Below are 16,422 nucleotides of genomic sequence, written 5' to 3'. Positions count from 1 at the left end.
TCATGCCGCCCCGCATGCGTTAAATGCAATTTGTGCGCATTGCATGTCAGGTGCGATCATACCAGCACTAATGCACCGGATCCCATCAGAACTCCGCAGTCAAGCGTGCTTGGGCGAGAGTAGTACTAAGTTGGGTGACCACTTGGGAAGTCCTCGTGTTGCACCCCTTTTTTATTTTTTATTTCTTATTTCTTTTGCTCGTTATTTCAATTTCTCCCCGTTCTTTTCTTCCTTTCTTTACAAATGGCAACCTCCCCCGCTCGCACGCACACGCCCATCGCGTTTCTTCTCCCCGACGTGTCCGCGCGGGCCCCGCCGACCGTTCCGAGCACGTGCGTGCACCCACCGTCGCCTCGATCATGCCGCCCCGCATGCGTTAAATGCAATTTGTGCGCATTGCATGTTGGGTGCGATCATACCAGCACTAATGCACCGGATCCCATCAGAACTCCGCAGCTAAGCGTGCTTGGACGAGAGTAGTACTAAGTTGGGTGACCACTTGGGAAGTCCTCGTGTTGCACCCCTTTTTTATTTTTTATTTCTTATTTCTTTTGCTCGTTATTTCAATTTCTCCCCGTTCTTTTCTTCCTTTCTTTACAAATGGCAACCTCCCCCGCTCGCACGCTCACGCCCATCGCGTTTCTTCTCCCCGACGTGTCCGCGCGGGCCCCGCCGACTGTTCCGAGCACCTGCGTGCACCCACCGTCGCCTCGATCATGCCGCCCCGCATGCGTTAAATGCAATTTGTGCGCATTGAATGTCGGGTGCGATCATACCAGCACTAATGCACTGGATCTCATCAGCACTCCGCAGTTAAGCGTGCTTGGGCGAGAGTAGTACTAAGTTGGGTGACCACTTGGGAAGTCCTCGTGTTGCACCCCTTTTTTATTTTTTATTTCTTATTTCTTTTGCTCGTTATTTCAATTTCTCCCCGTTCTTTTCTTCCTTTCTTTACAAATGGCAACCTCCCCCGCTCGCACGCTCACGCCCATCGCGTTTCTTCTCCCCGACGTGTCCGGGCGGGCCCCGCCGACCGTTCCGTGCACGTGCGTGCACCCACCGTCGCCTCGATGATGCCGCCCCGCATGCGTTAAATGCAATTTGTGCGCATTGCATGTCGGGTGCGATCATACCAGCACTAATGCACCGGATCCCATCAGAACTCCGCAGTCAAGCGTGCTTGGGCGAGAGTAGTACTAAGTTGGGTGACCACTTGGGAAGTCCTCGTGTTGCACCCCTTTTTTATTTTTTATTTCTTATTTCTTTTGCTCGTTATTTCAATTTCTCCCTGTTCTTTTCTTCATTTCTTTACAAATGGCAACCTCCCCCGCTCGCACGCTCACGCCCATCGCGTTTCTTCTCCCCGACGTGTCCGCGCGGGCCCCGCCGACCGTTCCGAGCACGTGCGTGCACCCACCGTCGCCTCGATCATGCCGCCCCGCATGCGTTAAATGCAATTTGTGCGCATTGCATGTCGGGTGCGATCATACCAGCACTAATGCACCGGATCCCATCAGAACTCCGCAGTCAAGCGTGCTTGGGCGAGAGTAGTACTAAGTTGGGTGACCACTTGGGAAGTCCTCGTGTTGCACCCCTTTTTTATTTTTTATTTCTTATTTCTTTTGCTCGTTATTTCAATTTCTCCCCGTTCTTTTCTTCCTTTCTTTACAAATGGCAACCTCCCCCGCTCGCACCCTCACGCCCATCGCGTTTCTTCTCCCCGACGTGTCCGCGCGGGCCCCGCCGACCGTTCCGAGCACGTGCGTGCACCCACCGTCGCCTCGATCATGCCGCCCCGCATGCGTTAAATGCAATTTGTGCGCATTGCATGTCGGGTGCGATCATACCAGCACTAATGCACCAGATCCCATCAGAACTCCGCAGTTAAGCGTGCTTGGACGAGAGTAGTACTAAGTTGGGTGACCACTTGGGAAGTCCTCGTGTTGCACCCCTTTTTTATTTTTTATTTCTTATTTCTTTTGCTCGTTATTTCAATTTCTCCCCGTTCTTTTCTTCCTTTCTTTACAAATGGCAACCTCCCCCACTCGCACGCTCACGCCCATCGCGTTTCTTCTCCCCGACGTGTCCGCGCGGGCCCCGCCGACTGTTCCGAGCACCTGCGTGCACCCACCGTCGCCTCGATCATGCCGCCCCGCATGCGTTAAATGCAATTTGTGCGCATTGAATGTCGGGTGCGATCATACCAGCACTAATGCACTGGATCTCATCAGCACTCCGCAGTTAAGCGTGCTTGGGCGAGAGTAGTACTAAGTTGGGTGACCACTTGGGAAGTCCTCGTGTTGCACCCCTTTTTTATTTTTTATTTCTTATTTCTTTTGCTCGTTATTTCAATTTCTCCACGTTCTTTTCTTCCTTTCTTTACAAATGGCAACCTCCCCCGCTCGCACGCTCACGCCCATCGCGTTTCTTCTCCCCGACGTGTCCGCGCGGGCCCCGCCGACCGTTCCGTGCACGTGCGTGCACCCACCGTCGCCTCGATCATGCCGCCCCGCATGCGTTAAATGCAATTTGTGCGCATTGCATGTCGGGTGCGATCATACCAGCACTAATGCACCGGATCCCATCAGAACTCCGCAGTTAAGCGTGCTTGGACGAGAGTAGTACTAAGTTGGGTGACCACTTGGGAAGTCCTCGTGTTGCACCCCTTTTTTATTTTTTATTTCTTATTTCTTTTGCTCGTTATTTCAATTTCTCCCCGTTCTTTTCTTCCTTTCTTTACAAATGGCAACCTCCCCCGCTCGCACGCTCACGCCCATCGCGTTTCTTCTCCCCGACGTGTCCGCGCGGGCCCCGCCGACCGTTCCGAGCACGTGCGTGCACCCACCGTTGCCTCGATCATGTCGTCCCGCATGCGTTAAATGCAATTTGTGCGCATTGCATGTCGGGTGCGATCATACCAGCACTAATGCACCGGATCCCATCAGAACTCCGCAGTTAAGCGTGCTTGGGCGAGAGTAGTACTAAGTTGGGTGACCACTTGGGAAGTCCTCGTGTTGCACCCCTTTTTTATTTTTTATTTCTTATTTCTTTTGCTCGTTATTTCAATTTCTCCCTGTTCTTTTCTTCATTTCTTTACAAATGGCAACCTCCCCCGCTCGCACGCTCACGCCCATCGCGTTTCTTCTCCCCGACGTGTCCGCGCGGGCCCCGCCGACCGTTCCGAGCACGTGCGTGCACCCACCGTCGCCTCGATCATGCCGCCCCGCATGCGTTAAATGCAATTTGTGCGCATTGCATGTCAGGTGCGATCATACCAGCACTAATGCACCGGATCCCATCAGAACTCCGCAGTCAAGCGTGCTTGGGCGAGAGTAGTACTAAGTTGGGTGACCACTTGGGAAGTCCTCGTGTTGCACCCCTTTTTTATTTTTTATTTCTTATTTCTTTTGCTCGTTATTTCAATTTCTCCCCGTTCTTTTCTTCCTTTCTTTATAAATGGCAACCTCCCCCGCTCGCACGCTCACGCCCATCGCGTTTCTTCTCCCCGACGTGTCCGCGCGGGCCCCGCCGACCGTTCCGAGCACGTGCGTGCACCCACCGTCGCATCGATCATGCCGCCCCGCATGCGTTAAATGCAATTTGTGCGCATTGCATGTCGGGTGCGATCATACCAGCACTAATGCACCGGATCCCATCAGAACTCCGCAGTTAAGCGTGCTTGGGCTAGAGTAGTACTAAGTTGGGTGACCACTTGGGAAGTCCTCGTGTTGCACCCCTTTTTTATTTTTTATTTCTTATTTCTTTTGCTCGTTATTTCAATTTCTCCCCGTTCTTTTCTTCCTTTCTTTACAAATGGCAACCTCCCCCGCTCGCACCCTCACGCCCATCGCGTTTCTTCTCCCCGACGTGTCCGCGCGGGCCCCGCCGACCGTTCCGAGCACGTGCGTGCAGCCACCGTCGCCTCGATCATGCCGCCCCGCATGCGTTAAATGCAATTTGTGCGCATTGCATGTCGGGTGCGATCATACCAGCACTAATGCACCGAATCCCATTAGAACTCCGCAGTTAAGTGTGCTTGGGCGAGAGTAGTACTAAGTTGGGTGACCACTTGGGAAGTCCTCGTGTTGCACCCCTTTTTTATTTTTTATTTCTTATTTCTTTTGCTCGTTATTTCAATTTCTCCCCGTTCTTTTCTTCCTTTCTTTACAAATGGCAACCTCCCCCGCTCGCACGCTCACGCCCATCGCGTTTCTTCTCCCCGACGTGTCCGCGCGGGCCCCGTCGACCGTTCCGAGCACGTGCGTGCACCCACCGTCGCCTCGATCATGCCGCCCCGCATGCGTTAAATGCAATTTGTGCGTATTGCATGTCGGGTGCGATCATACCAGCACTAATGCACCGGATCCCATCAGAACTCCGCAGTCAAGCGTGCTTGGGCGAGAGTAGTACTAAGTTGGGTAACCACTTCGGAAGTCCTCGTGTTGCACCCCTTTTTTATTTTTTATTTCTTATTTCTTTTGCTCGTTATTTCAATTTCTCCCCGTTCTTTTCTTCCTTTCTTTACAAATGGCAACCTCCCCCGCTCGCACGCTCACGCCCATCGCGTTTCTTCTCCCGGACGTGTCCGCGCGGCCCCCGCCGACCGTTCCGAGCACGTGCGTGCACCCACCGTCGCCTCGATGATGCCGCCCCGCATGCGTTAAATGCAATTTGTGCGCATTGCATGTCGGGTGCGATCATACCAGCACTAATGCACCTGATCCCATCAGAATTCCGTAGTTAAGCGTGCTTGGGCGAGAGTAGTACTTAGTTGGGTGACCACTTGGGAAGTAGTGTTGCACCCCTTTCTTATTTTGTATTTTTTATTTCTTATTTCTTTTGCTCGTTATTTCAATTTCTCCCCGTTCTTTTCTTCCTTTCTTTACAAATGGCAACCTCCCCCGCTCGCACGCTCACGCCCATCGCGTTTCTTCTCTCCGACGTGTCCGCGCGGGCCCCGCCGACCGTTTCGAGCACGTGCGTGCACCCACCGTCGCCTCGATGATGCCGCCCCGCATGCGTTAAATGCAGTTTGTGCGCATTGCATGTCGGGTGCGATCATACCAGCACTAATGCACCTGATCCCATCAGAACTCCGTAGTTAAGCGTGCTTGGGCGAGAGTAGTACTAAGTTGGGTGACCACTTGGGAAGTCCTCGTGTTGCACCCCTTTCTTATTTTTTATTTTTTATTTCTTATTTCTTTTGCTCGTTATTTCAATTTCTCCCCGTTCTTTTCTTCCTTTCTTTACAAATGGCAACCTCCCCCGCTCATGCCCATCGCGTTTCTTCTCCCCGACGTGTCTGCGCGGGCCCCGCCGACCGTTCCGAGCACGTGCGTGCACCCACCGTCGCCTCGATCATGCCGCCCCGCATGCGTTAAATGCAATTTGTGCGCATTGCATGTCGGGTGCGATCATACCAGCACTAATGCACCGGATCCCATCAGAACTCCGCAGTCAAGCGTGCTTGGGCGAGAGTAGTACTAAGTTGGGTGACCACTTGGGAAGTCCTCGTGTTGCACCCCTTTTTTATTTTTTATTTCTTATTTCTTTTGCTCGTTATTTCAATTTCTCACCGTTCTTTTCTTCCTTTCTTTACAAATGGCAACCTCCCCCGCTCGCACGCTCACGCCCATCGCGTTTCTTCTCCCCGACGTGTCCGCGCGGGCCCCGCCGACCGTTCCGAGCACGTGCGTGCACCCACCGTCGCCTCGATCATGCCGCCCCGCATGCGTTAAATGCAATTTGTGCGCATTGCTTGTCGGGTGCGATCATACCAGCACTAATGCACCGGATCCCATCAGAACTCCGCAGTTAAGCGTGCTTGGGCGAGAGTAGTACTAAGTTGGGTGACCACTTGGGAAGTCCTCGTGTTGCACCCCTTTTTTATTTTTTATTTCTTATTTCTTTTGCTCGTTATTTCAATTTCTCCCCGTTCTTTTCTTCCTTTCTTTACAAATGGCAACCTCCCCCGCTCGCACGCTCACGCCCATCGCGTTTCTTCTCCCCGACGTGTCCGCGCGGGCCCCGCCGACCGTTCCGAGCACGTGCGTGCACCCACCGTCGCCTCGATCATGCCGCCCCGCATGCGTTAAATGCAATTTGTGCGCATTGCATGTCGGGTGCGATCATACCAGCACTAATGCACCGGATCCCATTAGAACTCCGCAGTTAAGCGTGCTTGGGCAAGAGTAGTACTAAGTTGGGTGACCACTTAGGAAGTCCTCGTGTTGCACCCCTTTTTTATTTTTTATTTTTTATTTCTTATTTCTTTTGCTCGTTATTTCAATTTCTCCCCGTTCTTTTCTTCCTTTCTTTACAAATGGCAACCTCCCCCGCTCGCACGCTCACGCCCATCGCGTTTCTTCTCCCCGACGTGTCCGCGCGGGCCCCGCCGACCGTTCCGAGCACGTGCGTGCAGCCACCGTCGCCTCGATCATGCCGCCCCGCATGCGTTAAATGCAATTTGTGCGCATTGCATGTCGGGTGCGATCATACCAGCACTAATGCACCGAATCCCATTAGAACTCCGCAGTTAAGTGTGCTTGGGCGAGAGTAGTACTAAGTTGGGTGACCACTTGGGAAGTCCTCGTGTTGCACCCCTTTTTTATTTTTTATTTCTTATTTCTTTTGCTCGTTATTTCAATTTCTCCCCGTTCTTTTCTTCCTTTCTTTACAAATGGCAACCTCCCCCGCTCGCACGCTCACGCCCATCGCGTTTCTTCTCCCCGACGTGTCCGCGCGGGCCCCGCCGACCGTTCCGAGCACGTGCGTGCACCCACCGTCGCCTCGATCATGCCGCCCCGCATGCGTTAAATGCAATTTGTGCGTATTGCATGTCGGGTGCGATCATACCAGCACTAATGCACCGGATCCCATCAGAACTCCGCAGTCAAGCGTGCTTGGGCGAGAGTAGTACTAAGTTGGGTAACCACTTCGGAAGTCCTCGTGTTGCACCCCTTTTTTATTTTTTATTTCTTATTTCTTTTGCTCGTTATTTCAATTTCTCCCCGTTCTTTTCTTCCTTTCTTTACAAATGGCAACCTCCCCCGCTCGCACGCTCACGCCCATCGCGTTTCTTCTCCCGGACGTGTCCGCGCGGCCCCCGCCGACCGTTCCGAGCACGTGCGTGCACCCACCGTCGCCTCGATGATGCCGCCCCGCATGCGTTAAATGCAATTTGTGCGCATTGCATGTCGGGTGCGATCATACCAGCACTAATGCACCTGATCCCATCAGAATTCCGTAGTTAAGCGTGCTTGGGCGAGAGTAGTACTTAGTTGGGTGACCACTTGGGAAGTAGTGTTGCACCCCTTTCTTATTTTGTATTTTTTATTTCTTATTTCTTTTGCTCGTTATTTCAATTTCTCCCCGTTCTTTTCTTCCTTTCTTTACAAATGGCAACCTCCCCCGCTCGCACGCTCACGCCCATCGCGTTTCTTCTCTCCGACGTGTCCGCGCGGGCCCCGCCGACCGTTTCGAGCACGTGCGTGCACCCACCGTCGCCTCGATGATGCCGCCCCGCATGCGTTAAATGCAGTTTGTGCGCATTGCATGTCGGGTGCGATCATACCAGCACTAATGCACCTGATCCTATCAGAACTCCGTAGTTAAGCGTGCTTGGGCGAGAGTAGTACTAAGTTGGGTGACCACTTGGGAAGTCCTCGTGTTGCACCCCTTTCTTATTTTTTATTTTTTATTTCTTATTTCTTTTGCTCGTTATTTCAATTTCTCCCCGTTCTTTTCTTCCTTTCTTTACAAATGGCAACCTCCCCCGCTCATGCCCATCGCGTTTCTTCTCCCCGACGTGTCTGCGCGGGCCCCGCCGACCGTTCCGAGCACGTGCGTGCACCCACCGTCGCCTCGATCATGCCGCCCCGCATGCGTTAAATGCAATTTGTGCGCATTGCATGTCGGGTGCGATCATACCAGCACTAATGCACCGGATCCCATCAGAACTCCGCAGTCAAGCGTGCTTGGGCGAGAGTAGTACTAAGTTGGGTGACCACTTGGGAAGTCCTCGTGTTGCACCCCTTTTTTATTTTTTATTTCTTATTTCTTTTGCTCGTTATTTCAATTTCTCCCCGTTCTTTTCTTCCTATCTTTACAAATGGCAACCTCCCCCGCTCGCACGCTCACGCCCATCGCGTTTCTTCTCCCCGACGTGTCCGCGCGGGCCCCGCCGACCGTTCCGAGCACGTGCGTGCACCCTCCGTCGCCTCGATCATGCCGCCCCGCATGCGTTAAATGCAATTTGTGCGCATTGCATGTCGGGTGCGATCATACCAGCACTAATGCACCGGATCCCATTAGAACTCCGCAGTTAAGCGTGCTTGGGCGAGAGTAGTACTAAGTTGGGTGACCACTTGGGAAGTCCTCGTGTTGCACCCCTTTTTTATTTTTTATTTCTTATTTCTTTTGCTCGTTATTTCAATTTCTCCCCGTTCTTTTCTTCCTTTCTTTACAAATGGCAACCTCCCCCGCTCGCACGCTCACGCCCATCGCGTTTCTTCTCCCCGACGTGTCCGCGCGGGCCCCGCCGACCGTTCCGAGCACGTGCGTGCACCCACCGTCGCCTCGATCATGCCGCCCCGCATGCGTTAAATGCAATTTGTGCGCATTGCATGTCGGGTGCGATCATACCAGCACTAATGCACCGGATCCCATCAGAACTCCGCAGCTAAGCGTGCTTGGGCGATAGTAGTACTAAGTTGGGTGACCACTTGGGAAGTCCTCGTGTTGCACCCCTTTTTTATTTTTTATTTCTTATTTCTTTTGCTCGTTATTTCAATTTCTCCCCGTTCTTTTCTTCCTTTCTTTACAAATGGCAACCTCCCCCGCTCGCACGCTCACGCCCATCGCGTTTCTTCTCCCCGACGTGTCCGCGCGGGCCCCGCCGACCGTTCCGAGCACGTGCGTGCACCCACCGTCGCCTCGATGATGCCGCCCCGCATGCGTTAAATGCAATTTGTGCGCATTGCATGTCGGGTGCGATAATACCAGCACTAATGCAACGGATCCCATCAGAACTCCGCAGTCAAGCGTGCTTGGGCGAGAGTAGTACTAAGTTGGGTGACCACTTGGGAAGTCCTCGTGTTGCACCCCTTTTTTATTTTTTATTTCTTATTTCTTTTGCTCGTTATTTCAATTTCTCACCGTTCTTTTCTTCCTTTCTTTACAAATGGCAACCTCCCCCGCTCGCACGCTCACGCCCATCGCGTTTCTTCTCCCCGACGTGTCCGCGCGGGCCCCGCCGACCGTTCCGAGCACGTGCGTGCACCCACCGTCGCCTCGATCATGCCGCCCCGCATGCGTTAAATGCAATTTGTGCGCATTGCATGTCGGGTGCGATCATACCAGCACTAATGCACCGGATCCCATTAGAACTCCGCAGTTAAGCGTGCTTGGGCGAGAGTAGTACTAAGTTGGGTGACCACTTGGGAAGTCCTCGTGTTGCACCCCTTTTTTATTTTTTATTTCTTATTTCTTTTGCTCGTTATTTCAATTTCTCCCCGTTCTTTTCTTCCTTTCTTTACAAATGGCAACCTCCCCCGCTCGCACGCTCACGCCCATCGCGTTTCTTCTTCCCGACGTGTCCGCGCGGGCCCCGCCGACCGTTCCGAGCACGTGCGTGCACCCACCGTCGCCTCGATCATGCCGCCCCGCATGCGTTAAATGCAATTTGTGCGCATTGCATGTCGGGTGCGATCATACCAGCACTAATGCACCGGATCCCATTAGAACTCCGCAGTTAAGCGTGCTTGGGCGAGAGTAGTACTAAGTTGGGTGACCACTTGGGAAGTCCTCGTGTTGCACCCCTTTTTTATTTTTTATTTCTTATTTCTTTTGCTCGTTATTTCAATTTCTCCCCGTTCTTTTCTTCCTTTCTTTACAAATGGCAACCTCCCCCGCTCGCACGCTCACGCCCATCGCGTTTCTTCTCCCCGACGTGTCCGCGCGGGCCCCGCCGACCGTTCCGAGCACGTGCGTGCACCCACCGTCGCCTCGATCATGCCGCCCCGCATGCGTTAAATGCAATTTGTGCGTATTGCATGTCGGGTGCGATCATACCAGCACTAATGCACCGGATCCCATCAGAACTCCGCAGTCAAGCGTGCTTGGGCGAGAGTAGTACTAAGTTGGGTAACCACTTCGGAAGTCCTCGTGTTGCACCCCTTTTTTATTTTTTATTTCTTATTTCTTTTGCTCGTTATTTCAATTTCTCCCCGTTCTTTTCTTCCTTTCTTTACAAATGGCAACCTCCCCCGCTCGCACGCTCACGCCCATCGCGTTTCTTCTCCCGGACGTGTCCGCGCGGCCCCCGCCGACCGTTCCGAGCACGTGCGTGCACCCACCGTCGCCTCGATGATGCCGCCCCGCATGCGTTAAATGCAATTTGTGCGCATTGCATGTCGGGTGCGATCATACCAGCACTAATGCACCGGATCCCATCAGAACTCCGCAGTCAAGCGTGCTTGGGCGAGAGTAGTACTAAGTTGGGTGACCACTTGGGAAGTCCTCGTGTTGCACCCCTTTTTTATTTTTTATTTCTTATTTCTTTTGCTCGTTATTTCAATTTCTCACCGTTCTTTTCTTCCTTTCTTTACAAATGGCAACCTCCCCCGCTCGCACGCTCACGCCCATCGCGTTTCTTCTCCCCGACGTGTCCGCGCGGGCCCCGCCGACCGTTCCGAGCACGTGCGTGCACCCACCGTCGCCTCGATCATGCCGCCCCGCATGCGTTAAATGCAATTTGTGCGCATTGCATGTCGGGTGCGATCATACCAGCACTAATGCATCGGATCCCATCAAAACTCCGCAGTGAAGCGTGCTTGGGTGAGAGTATTACTAAGTTGGGTGACCACTTGGGAAGTCCTTGTGTTGCACCCCTTTTTTATTTTTTATTTCTTATTTCTTTTGCTCGTTATTTCAATTTCTCCCCGTTCTTTTCTTCCTTTCTTTACAAATGGCAACCTCCCCCGCTCGCACGCTCACGCCCATCGCGTTTCTTCTCCCCGACGTGTCCGCGCGGGCCCCGCCGACCGTTCCGAGCACGTGCGTGCACCCACCGTCGCCTCGATCATGCCGCCCCGCATGCGTTAAATGCAATTTGTGCGCATTGCATGTCGGGTGCGATCATACCAGCACTAATGCACCGGATCCCATCAGAACTCTGCAGTTAAGCGTGCTTGGGCGAGAGCAGTACTAAGTTGGGTGACCACTTCGGAAGTCCTCGTGTTGCACCCCTTTTTTATTTTTTATTTCTTATTTCTTTTGCTCGTTATTTCAATTTCTCCCCGTTCTTTTCTTCCTTTCTTTACAAATGGCAACCTCCCCCGCTCGCACGCTCACGCCCATCGCGTTTCTTCTCCCCGACGTGTCCGCGCGGGCCCCGCCGACCGTTCCGAGCACGTGCATGCACCCACCGTCGCCTCGATGATGCCGCCCCGCATGCGTTAAATGCAATTTGTGCGCATTGCATGTCGGGTGCGATCATACCAGCACTAATGCACCGGATCCCATCAGAACTCCGCAGTCAAGCGTGCTTGGGCGAGAGTAGTACTAAGTTGGGTGACCACTTGGGAAGTCCTCGTGTTGCACCCCTTTTTTATTTTTTATTTCTTATTTCTTTTGCTCGTTATTTCAATTTCTCCCCGTTCTTTTCTTCCTTTCTTTACAAATGGCAACCTCCCCCGCTCGCACGCTCACGCCCATCGCGTTTCTTCTCCCCGACGTGTCCGCGCGGGCCCCGCCGACCGTTCCGAGCACGTGCATGCACCCACCGTCGCCTCGATGATGCCGCCCCGCATGCGTTAAATGCAATTTGTGCGCATTGCATGTCGGGTGCGATCATACCAGCACTAATGCACCGGATCCCATCAGAACTCTGCAGTTAAGCGTGCTTGGGCGAGAGCAGTACTAAGTTGGGTGACCACTTCGGAAGTCCTCGTGTTGCACCCCTTTTTTATTTTTTATTTCTTATTTCTTTTGCTCGTTATTTCAATTTCTCCCCGTTCTTTTCTTCCTTTCTTTACAAATGGCAACCTCCCCCGCTCGCACGCTCACGCCCATCGCGTTTCTTCTCCCCGACGTGTCCGCGCGGGCCTCGCCGACCGTTCCGAGCACGTGCGTGCACCCACCGTCGCCTCGATCATGCCGCCCCGCATGCGTTAAATGCAATTTGTGCGCATTGCATGTCGGGTGCGATCATACCAGCACTAATGCACCGGATCCCATCAGAACTCCGCAGTCAAGCGTGCTTGGGCGAGAGTAGTACTAAGTTGGGTGACCACTTGGGAAGTCCTCGTGTTGCACCCCTTTTTTATTTTTTATTTCTTATTTCTTTTGCTCGTTATTTCAATTTCTCCCCGTTCTTTTCTTCCTTTCTTTACAAATGGCAACCTCCCCCGCTCGCACGCTCACGCCCATCGCGTTTCTTCTCCCCGACGTGTCCGCGCGGGCCCCGCCGACCGTTCCGTGCACGTGCGTGCACCCACCGTCGCCTCGATGATGCCGCCCCGCATGCGTTAAATGCAATTTGTGCGCATTGCATGTCGGGTGGGATCATACCAGCACTAATGCACCGGATCCCATCAGAACTCCGCAGTCAAGCGTGCTTGGGCGAGAGTAGTACTAAGTTGGGTGACCACTTGGGAAGTCCTCGTGTTGCACCCCTTTTTTATTTTTTATTTCTTATTTCTTTTGCTCGTTATTTCAATTTCTCCCCGTTCTTTTCTTCCTTTCTTTACAAATGGCAACCTCCCCCGCTCGCACGCTCACGCCCATCGCGTTTCTTCTCCCCGACGTGTCCGCGCGGGCCCCGCCGACCGTTCCGAGCACGTGCGTGCACCCACCGTCGCCTCGATGATGCCGCCCCGCATGCGTTAAATGCAATTTGTGCGAATTGCATGTCGGGTGCGATCATACCAGCACTAATGCACCGGATCCCATCAGAACTCCGCAGTTAAGCGTGCTTGGGCGAGAGTAGTACGAAGTTGGGTGACCACTTGGGAAGTCCTCGTGTTGCACCCCTTTTTTATTTTTTATTTCTTATTTCTTTTGCTCGTTATTTCAATTTCTCCCCGTTCTTTTCTTCCTTTCTTTACAAATGGCAACCTCCCCCGCTCGCACGCTCACGCCCATCGCGTTTCTTCTCCCCGACGTGTCCGCGCGGGCCCCACCGACCGTTCCGTGCACGTGCGTGCACCCACCGTCGCCTCGATGATGCCGCCCCGCATGCGTTAAATGCAATTTGTGCGCATTGCATGTCGGGTGCGATCATACCAGCACTAATGCACCGGATCCCATCAGAACTCCGCAGTCAAGCGTGCTTGGGCGAGAGTAGTACTAAGTTGGGTGACCACTTGGGAAGTCCTCGTGTTGCACCCCTTTTTTATTTTTTATTTCTTATTTCTTTTGCTCGTTATTTCAATTTCTCCCTGTTCTTTTCTTCATTTCTTTACAAATGGCAACCTCCCCCGCTCGCACGCTCACGCCCATCGCGTTTCTTCTCCCCGACGTGTCCGCGCGGGCCTCGCCGACCGTTCCGAGCACGTGCGTGCACCCACCGTCGCCTCGATCATGCCGCCCCGCATGCGTTAAATGCAATTTGTGCGCATTGCATGTCGGGTGCGATCATACCAGCACTAATGCACCGGATCCCATCAGAACTCCGCAGTCAAGCGTGCTTGGGCGAGAGTAGTACTAAGTTGGGTGACCACTTAGGAAGTCCTCGTGTTGCACCCCTTTTTTATTTTTTATTTCTTATTTCTTTTGCTCGTTATTTCAATTTCTCCCCGTTCTTTTCTTCCTTTCTTTACAAATGGCAACCTCCCCCGCTCGCACGCTCACGCCCATCGCGTTTCTTCTCCCCGACGTGTCCGCGCGGGCCTCGCCGACCGTTCCGAGCACGTGCGTGCACCCACCGTCGCCTCGATCATGCCGCCCCGCATGCGTTAAATGCAATTTGTGCGCATTGCATGTCGGGTGCGATCATACCAGCACTAATGCACCGGATCCCATCAGAACTCCGCAGTCAAGCGTGCTTGGGCGAGAGTAGTACTAAGTTGGGTGACCACTTAGGAAGTCCTCGTGTTGCACCCCTTTTATTTTTTAATTCTTATTTCTTTTGCTCGTTATTTCAATTTCTCCCCGTTCTTTTCTTCCTTTCTTTACAAATGGCAACCTCCCCCGCTCGCACGCTCACGCCCATCGCGTTTCTTCTCCCCGACGTGTCCGCGCGGGCCCCGCCGACCGTTCCGAGCACGTGCGTGCACCCACCGTCGCCTCGATCATGCCGCCCCGCATGCGTTAAATGCAATTTGTGCGCATTGCATGTCGGGTGCGATCATACCAGCACTAATGCATCGGATCCCATCAGAACTCCGCAGTTAAGCGTGCTTGGACGAGAGTAGTACTAAGTTGGGTTACCACTTGGGAAGTCCTCGTGTTGCACCCCTTTTTTATTTTTTATTTCTTATTTCTTTTGCTCGTTATTTAAATTTCTCCCCGTTCTTTTCTTCCTTTCTTTACAAATGGCAACCTCCCCCGCTCGCACGCTCACGCCCATCGCGTTTCTTCTCCCCGACGTGTCCGCGCGGGCCCCGCCGACCGTTCCGAGCACCTGCGTGCACCCACCGTCGCCTCGATCATGCCGCCCCGCATGCGTTAAATGCAATTTGTGCGCATTGAATGTCGGGTGCGATCATACCATTACTAATGCACCGGATCCCATCAGAACTCCGCAGTCAAGCGTGCTTGGGCGAGAGTAGTACTAAGTTGGGTGACCACTTGGGAAGTCCTCGTGTTGCACCCCTTTTTTATTTTTTATTTCTTATTTCTTTTGCTCGTTATTTCAATTTCTCCCCGTTCTTTTCTTCCTTTCTTTACAAATGGCAACCTCCCCCGCTCGCACGCTCACGCCCATCGCGTTTCTTCTCCCCGACGTGTCCGCGCGGGCCCCGCCGACCGTTCCGTGCACGTGCGTGCACCCACCGTCGCCTCGATGATGCCGCCCCGCATGCGTTAAATGCAATTTGTGCGCATTGCATGTCGGGTGGGATCATACCAGCACTAATGCACCGGATCCCATCAGAACTCCGCAGTCAAGCGTGCTTGGGCGAGAGTAGTACTAAGTTGGGTGACCACTTGGGAAGTCCTCGTGTTGCACCCCTTTTTTATTTTTTATTTCTTATTTCTTTTGCTCGTTATTTCAATTTCTCCCCGTTCTTTTCTTCCTTTCTTTACAAATGGCAACCTCCCCCGCTCGCACGCTCACGCCCATCGCGTTTCTTCTCCCCGACGTGTCCGCGCGGGCCCCGCCGACCGTTCCGAGCACGTGCGTGCACCCACCGTCGCCTCGATGATGCCGCCCCGCATGCGTTAAATGCAATTTGTGCGAATTGCATGTCGGGTGCGATCATACCAGCACTAATGCACCGGATCCCATCAGAACTCCGCAGTTAAGCGTGCTTGGGCGAGAGTAGTACGAAGTTGGGTGACCACTTGGGAAGTCCTCGTGTTGCACCCCTTTTTTATTTTTTATTTCTTATTTCTTTTGCTCGTTATTTCAATTTCTCCCCGTTCTTTTCTTCCTTTCTTTACAAATGGCAACCTCCCCCGCTCGCACGCTCACGCCCATCGCGTTTCTTCTCCCCGACGTGTCCGCGCGGGCCCCACCGACCGTTCCGTGCACGTGCGTGCACCCACCGTCGCCTCGATGATGCCGCCCCGCATGCGTTAAATGCAATTTGTGCGCATTGCATGTCGGGTGCGATCATACCAGCACTAATGCACCGGATCCCATCAGAACTCCGCAGTCAAGCGTGCTTGGGCGAGAGTAGTACTAAGTTGGGTGACCACTTGGGAAGTCCTCGTGTTGCACCCCTTTTTTATTTTTTATTTCTTATTTCTTTTGCTCGTTATTTCAATTTCTCCCTGTTCTTTTCTTCATTTCTTTACAAATGGCAGCCTCCCCCGCTCGCACGCTCACGCCCATCGCGTTTCTTCTCCCCGACGTGTCCGCGCGGGCCTCGCCGACCGTTCCGAGCACGTGCGTGCACCCACCGTCGCCTCGATCATGCCGCCCCGCATGCGTTAAATGCAATTTGTGCGCATTGCATGTCGGGTGCGATCATACCAGCACTAATGCACCGGATCCCATCAGAACTCCGCAGTCAAGCGTGCTTGGGCGAGAGTAGTACTAAGTTGGGTGACCACTTAGGAAGTCCTCGTGTTGCACCCCTTTTTTATTTTTTATTTCTTATTTCTTTTGCTCGTTATTTCAATTTCTCCCCGTTCTTTTCTTCCTTTCTTTACAAATGGCAACCTCCCCCGCTCGCACGCTCACGCCCATCGCGTTTCTTCTCCCCGACGTGTCCGCGCGGGCCTCGCCGACCGTTCCGAGCACGTGCGTGCACCCAC

At 53.2% G+C, this 16,422-nt stretch overlaps 43 non-coding genes and 3 pseudogenes across 43 annotated transcripts; all 46 read left to right on the top strand.

Moving 5' to 3' along the window:
* The first annotated feature begins 48 nt into the window (after positions 1 to 48).
* LOC147788769 (5S ribosomal RNA) lies at positions 49 to 167 on the top strand. Its single transcript, XR_015412390.1, has one exon. It is a non-coding gene; the product is annotated as a 5S ribosomal RNA (ribosomal RNA).
* A 238-nt stretch (positions 168 to 405) lies between these two features.
* LOC147788768 (5S ribosomal RNA) lies at positions 406 to 524 on the top strand. The gene has a single exon (XR_015412227.1). It is a non-coding gene; the product is annotated as a 5S ribosomal RNA (ribosomal RNA).
* Positions 525 to 762: 238 nt separating this feature from the next.
* LOC147788767 (5S ribosomal RNA) lies at positions 763 to 881 on the top strand. The gene has a single exon (XR_015412535.1). It is a non-coding gene; the product is annotated as a 5S ribosomal RNA (ribosomal RNA).
* A 238-nt stretch (positions 882 to 1,119) lies between these two features.
* On the top strand, positions 1,120 to 1,238 carry LOC147788766 (5S ribosomal RNA). Its single transcript, XR_015412219.1, has one exon. It is a non-coding gene; the product is annotated as a 5S ribosomal RNA (ribosomal RNA).
* Positions 1,239 to 1,476: 238 nt separating this feature from the next.
* On the top strand, positions 1,477 to 1,595 carry LOC147788765 (5S ribosomal RNA). The gene has a single exon (XR_015412218.1). It is a non-coding gene; the product is annotated as a 5S ribosomal RNA (ribosomal RNA).
* A 238-nt stretch (positions 1,596 to 1,833) lies between these two features.
* Positions 1,834 to 1,952, top strand: LOC147788764 (5S ribosomal RNA). Its single transcript, XR_015412450.1, has one exon. It is a non-coding gene; the product is annotated as a 5S ribosomal RNA (ribosomal RNA).
* Positions 1,953 to 2,190: 238 nt separating this feature from the next.
* On the top strand, positions 2,191 to 2,309 carry LOC147788763 (5S ribosomal RNA). Its single transcript, XR_015412534.1, has one exon. It is a non-coding gene; the product is annotated as a 5S ribosomal RNA (ribosomal RNA).
* A 238-nt stretch (positions 2,310 to 2,547) lies between these two features.
* LOC147788762 (5S ribosomal RNA) lies at positions 2,548 to 2,666 on the top strand. The gene has a single exon (XR_015412224.1). It is a non-coding gene; the product is annotated as a 5S ribosomal RNA (ribosomal RNA).
* A 238-nt stretch (positions 2,667 to 2,904) lies between these two features.
* Positions 2,905 to 3,023, top strand: LOC147788761 (5S ribosomal RNA). The gene has a single exon (XR_015412949.1). It is a non-coding gene; the product is annotated as a 5S ribosomal RNA (ribosomal RNA).
* A 238-nt stretch (positions 3,024 to 3,261) lies between these two features.
* Positions 3,262 to 3,380, top strand: LOC147788760 (5S ribosomal RNA). The gene has a single exon (XR_015412389.1). It is a non-coding gene; the product is annotated as a 5S ribosomal RNA (ribosomal RNA).
* A 238-nt stretch (positions 3,381 to 3,618) lies between these two features.
* On the top strand, positions 3,619 to 3,737 carry LOC147788759 (5S ribosomal RNA). The gene has a single exon (XR_015412351.1). It is a non-coding gene; the product is annotated as a 5S ribosomal RNA (ribosomal RNA).
* A 238-nt stretch (positions 3,738 to 3,975) lies between these two features.
* Positions 3,976 to 4,094, top strand: LOC147788758 (5S ribosomal RNA). Its single transcript, XR_015412526.1, has one exon. It is a non-coding gene; the product is annotated as a 5S ribosomal RNA (ribosomal RNA).
* Positions 4,095 to 4,332: 238 nt separating this feature from the next.
* Positions 4,333 to 4,451, top strand: LOC147788757 (5S ribosomal RNA). The gene has a single exon (XR_015412501.1). It is a non-coding gene; the product is annotated as a 5S ribosomal RNA (ribosomal RNA).
* Positions 4,452 to 4,689: 238 nt separating this feature from the next.
* Positions 4,690 to 4,805, top strand: LOC147788756 (5S ribosomal RNA; annotated as a pseudogene).
* A 245-nt stretch (positions 4,806 to 5,050) lies between these two features.
* On the top strand, positions 5,051 to 5,169 carry LOC147788755 (5S ribosomal RNA). Its single transcript, XR_015412362.1, has one exon. It is a non-coding gene; the product is annotated as a 5S ribosomal RNA (ribosomal RNA).
* Positions 5,170 to 5,406: 237 nt separating this feature from the next.
* Positions 5,407 to 5,525, top strand: LOC147788754 (5S ribosomal RNA). Its single transcript, XR_015412215.1, has one exon. It is a non-coding gene; the product is annotated as a 5S ribosomal RNA (ribosomal RNA).
* A 238-nt stretch (positions 5,526 to 5,763) lies between these two features.
* LOC147788753 (5S ribosomal RNA) lies at positions 5,764 to 5,882 on the top strand. Its single transcript, XR_015412947.1, has one exon. It is a non-coding gene; the product is annotated as a 5S ribosomal RNA (ribosomal RNA).
* Positions 5,883 to 6,120: 238 nt separating this feature from the next.
* Positions 6,121 to 6,239, top strand: LOC147788752 (5S ribosomal RNA). Its single transcript, XR_015412527.1, has one exon. It is a non-coding gene; the product is annotated as a 5S ribosomal RNA (ribosomal RNA).
* Positions 6,240 to 6,484: 245 nt separating this feature from the next.
* On the top strand, positions 6,485 to 6,603 carry LOC147788751 (5S ribosomal RNA). The gene has a single exon (XR_015412525.1). It is a non-coding gene; the product is annotated as a 5S ribosomal RNA (ribosomal RNA).
* A 238-nt stretch (positions 6,604 to 6,841) lies between these two features.
* Positions 6,842 to 6,960, top strand: LOC147788750 (5S ribosomal RNA). Its single transcript, XR_015412500.1, has one exon. It is a non-coding gene; the product is annotated as a 5S ribosomal RNA (ribosomal RNA).
* A 238-nt stretch (positions 6,961 to 7,198) lies between these two features.
* LOC147788749 (5S ribosomal RNA) lies at positions 7,199 to 7,314 on the top strand (annotated as a pseudogene).
* Positions 7,315 to 7,559: 245 nt separating this feature from the next.
* On the top strand, positions 7,560 to 7,678 carry LOC147788748 (5S ribosomal RNA). The gene has a single exon (XR_015412548.1). It is a non-coding gene; the product is annotated as a 5S ribosomal RNA (ribosomal RNA).
* A 237-nt stretch (positions 7,679 to 7,915) lies between these two features.
* Positions 7,916 to 8,034, top strand: LOC147788747 (5S ribosomal RNA). The gene has a single exon (XR_015412214.1). It is a non-coding gene; the product is annotated as a 5S ribosomal RNA (ribosomal RNA).
* Positions 8,035 to 8,272: 238 nt separating this feature from the next.
* On the top strand, positions 8,273 to 8,391 carry LOC147788746 (5S ribosomal RNA). The gene has a single exon (XR_015413007.1). It is a non-coding gene; the product is annotated as a 5S ribosomal RNA (ribosomal RNA).
* A 238-nt stretch (positions 8,392 to 8,629) lies between these two features.
* On the top strand, positions 8,630 to 8,748 carry LOC147788745 (5S ribosomal RNA). The gene has a single exon (XR_015412414.1). It is a non-coding gene; the product is annotated as a 5S ribosomal RNA (ribosomal RNA).
* Positions 8,749 to 8,986: 238 nt separating this feature from the next.
* Positions 8,987 to 9,105, top strand: LOC147788744 (5S ribosomal RNA). Its single transcript, XR_015412543.1, has one exon. It is a non-coding gene; the product is annotated as a 5S ribosomal RNA (ribosomal RNA).
* Positions 9,106 to 9,343: 238 nt separating this feature from the next.
* Positions 9,344 to 9,462, top strand: LOC147788743 (5S ribosomal RNA). The gene has a single exon (XR_015413006.1). It is a non-coding gene; the product is annotated as a 5S ribosomal RNA (ribosomal RNA).
* A 238-nt stretch (positions 9,463 to 9,700) lies between these two features.
* Positions 9,701 to 9,819, top strand: LOC147788742 (5S ribosomal RNA). Its single transcript, XR_015413005.1, has one exon. It is a non-coding gene; the product is annotated as a 5S ribosomal RNA (ribosomal RNA).
* A 238-nt stretch (positions 9,820 to 10,057) lies between these two features.
* LOC147788741 (5S ribosomal RNA) lies at positions 10,058 to 10,176 on the top strand. Its single transcript, XR_015412499.1, has one exon. It is a non-coding gene; the product is annotated as a 5S ribosomal RNA (ribosomal RNA).
* A 238-nt stretch (positions 10,177 to 10,414) lies between these two features.
* Positions 10,415 to 10,533, top strand: LOC147788740 (5S ribosomal RNA). The gene has a single exon (XR_015412213.1). It is a non-coding gene; the product is annotated as a 5S ribosomal RNA (ribosomal RNA).
* A 238-nt stretch (positions 10,534 to 10,771) lies between these two features.
* Positions 10,772 to 10,890, top strand: LOC147788739 (5S ribosomal RNA; annotated as a pseudogene).
* Positions 10,891 to 11,128: 238 nt separating this feature from the next.
* On the top strand, positions 11,129 to 11,247 carry LOC147788738 (5S ribosomal RNA). Its single transcript, XR_015412517.1, has one exon. It is a non-coding gene; the product is annotated as a 5S ribosomal RNA (ribosomal RNA).
* Positions 11,248 to 11,485: 238 nt separating this feature from the next.
* LOC147788737 (5S ribosomal RNA) lies at positions 11,486 to 11,604 on the top strand. Its single transcript, XR_015412212.1, has one exon. It is a non-coding gene; the product is annotated as a 5S ribosomal RNA (ribosomal RNA).
* A 238-nt stretch (positions 11,605 to 11,842) lies between these two features.
* LOC147788736 (5S ribosomal RNA) lies at positions 11,843 to 11,961 on the top strand. The gene has a single exon (XR_015412516.1). It is a non-coding gene; the product is annotated as a 5S ribosomal RNA (ribosomal RNA).
* A 238-nt stretch (positions 11,962 to 12,199) lies between these two features.
* On the top strand, positions 12,200 to 12,318 carry LOC147788735 (5S ribosomal RNA). Its single transcript, XR_015412211.1, has one exon. It is a non-coding gene; the product is annotated as a 5S ribosomal RNA (ribosomal RNA).
* A 238-nt stretch (positions 12,319 to 12,556) lies between these two features.
* Positions 12,557 to 12,675, top strand: LOC147788734 (5S ribosomal RNA). Its single transcript, XR_015412545.1, has one exon. It is a non-coding gene; the product is annotated as a 5S ribosomal RNA (ribosomal RNA).
* A 238-nt stretch (positions 12,676 to 12,913) lies between these two features.
* LOC147788733 (5S ribosomal RNA) lies at positions 12,914 to 13,032 on the top strand. Its single transcript, XR_015412333.1, has one exon. It is a non-coding gene; the product is annotated as a 5S ribosomal RNA (ribosomal RNA).
* Positions 13,033 to 13,270: 238 nt separating this feature from the next.
* LOC147788732 (5S ribosomal RNA) lies at positions 13,271 to 13,389 on the top strand. Its single transcript, XR_015413074.1, has one exon. It is a non-coding gene; the product is annotated as a 5S ribosomal RNA (ribosomal RNA).
* Positions 13,390 to 13,627: 238 nt separating this feature from the next.
* On the top strand, positions 13,628 to 13,746 carry LOC147788731 (5S ribosomal RNA). Its single transcript, XR_015412396.1, has one exon. It is a non-coding gene; the product is annotated as a 5S ribosomal RNA (ribosomal RNA).
* A 238-nt stretch (positions 13,747 to 13,984) lies between these two features.
* On the top strand, positions 13,985 to 14,103 carry LOC147788730 (5S ribosomal RNA). Its single transcript, XR_015412395.1, has one exon. It is a non-coding gene; the product is annotated as a 5S ribosomal RNA (ribosomal RNA).
* A 236-nt stretch (positions 14,104 to 14,339) lies between these two features.
* Positions 14,340 to 14,458, top strand: LOC147788729 (5S ribosomal RNA). Its single transcript, XR_015412498.1, has one exon. It is a non-coding gene; the product is annotated as a 5S ribosomal RNA (ribosomal RNA).
* Positions 14,459 to 14,696: 238 nt separating this feature from the next.
* LOC147788728 (5S ribosomal RNA) lies at positions 14,697 to 14,815 on the top strand. The gene has a single exon (XR_015412523.1). It is a non-coding gene; the product is annotated as a 5S ribosomal RNA (ribosomal RNA).
* A 238-nt stretch (positions 14,816 to 15,053) lies between these two features.
* On the top strand, positions 15,054 to 15,172 carry LOC147788727 (5S ribosomal RNA). The gene has a single exon (XR_015412544.1). It is a non-coding gene; the product is annotated as a 5S ribosomal RNA (ribosomal RNA).
* A 238-nt stretch (positions 15,173 to 15,410) lies between these two features.
* LOC147788726 (5S ribosomal RNA) lies at positions 15,411 to 15,529 on the top strand. Its single transcript, XR_015412331.1, has one exon. It is a non-coding gene; the product is annotated as a 5S ribosomal RNA (ribosomal RNA).
* A 238-nt stretch (positions 15,530 to 15,767) lies between these two features.
* LOC147788725 (5S ribosomal RNA) lies at positions 15,768 to 15,886 on the top strand. Its single transcript, XR_015413073.1, has one exon. It is a non-coding gene; the product is annotated as a 5S ribosomal RNA (ribosomal RNA).
* Positions 15,887 to 16,124: 238 nt separating this feature from the next.
* Positions 16,125 to 16,243, top strand: LOC147788724 (5S ribosomal RNA). The gene has a single exon (XR_015412394.1). It is a non-coding gene; the product is annotated as a 5S ribosomal RNA (ribosomal RNA).
* Positions 16,244 to 16,422: the final 179 nt, after the last annotated feature.

This window comes from Cucurbita pepo, chromosome 16, assembly GCF_057944985.1.
Source record: "Cucurbita pepo subsp. pepo isolate OVF chromosome 16, ASM5794498v1, whole genome shotgun sequence".
NCBI classification, from domain to species: domain Eukaryota; kingdom Viridiplantae; phylum Streptophyta; class Magnoliopsida; order Cucurbitales; family Cucurbitaceae; genus Cucurbita; species Cucurbita pepo.
The sequence above is the reverse complement of the archived record's forward strand: the minus strand, read 5'-3'. Positions and strand labels throughout refer to the sequence as shown.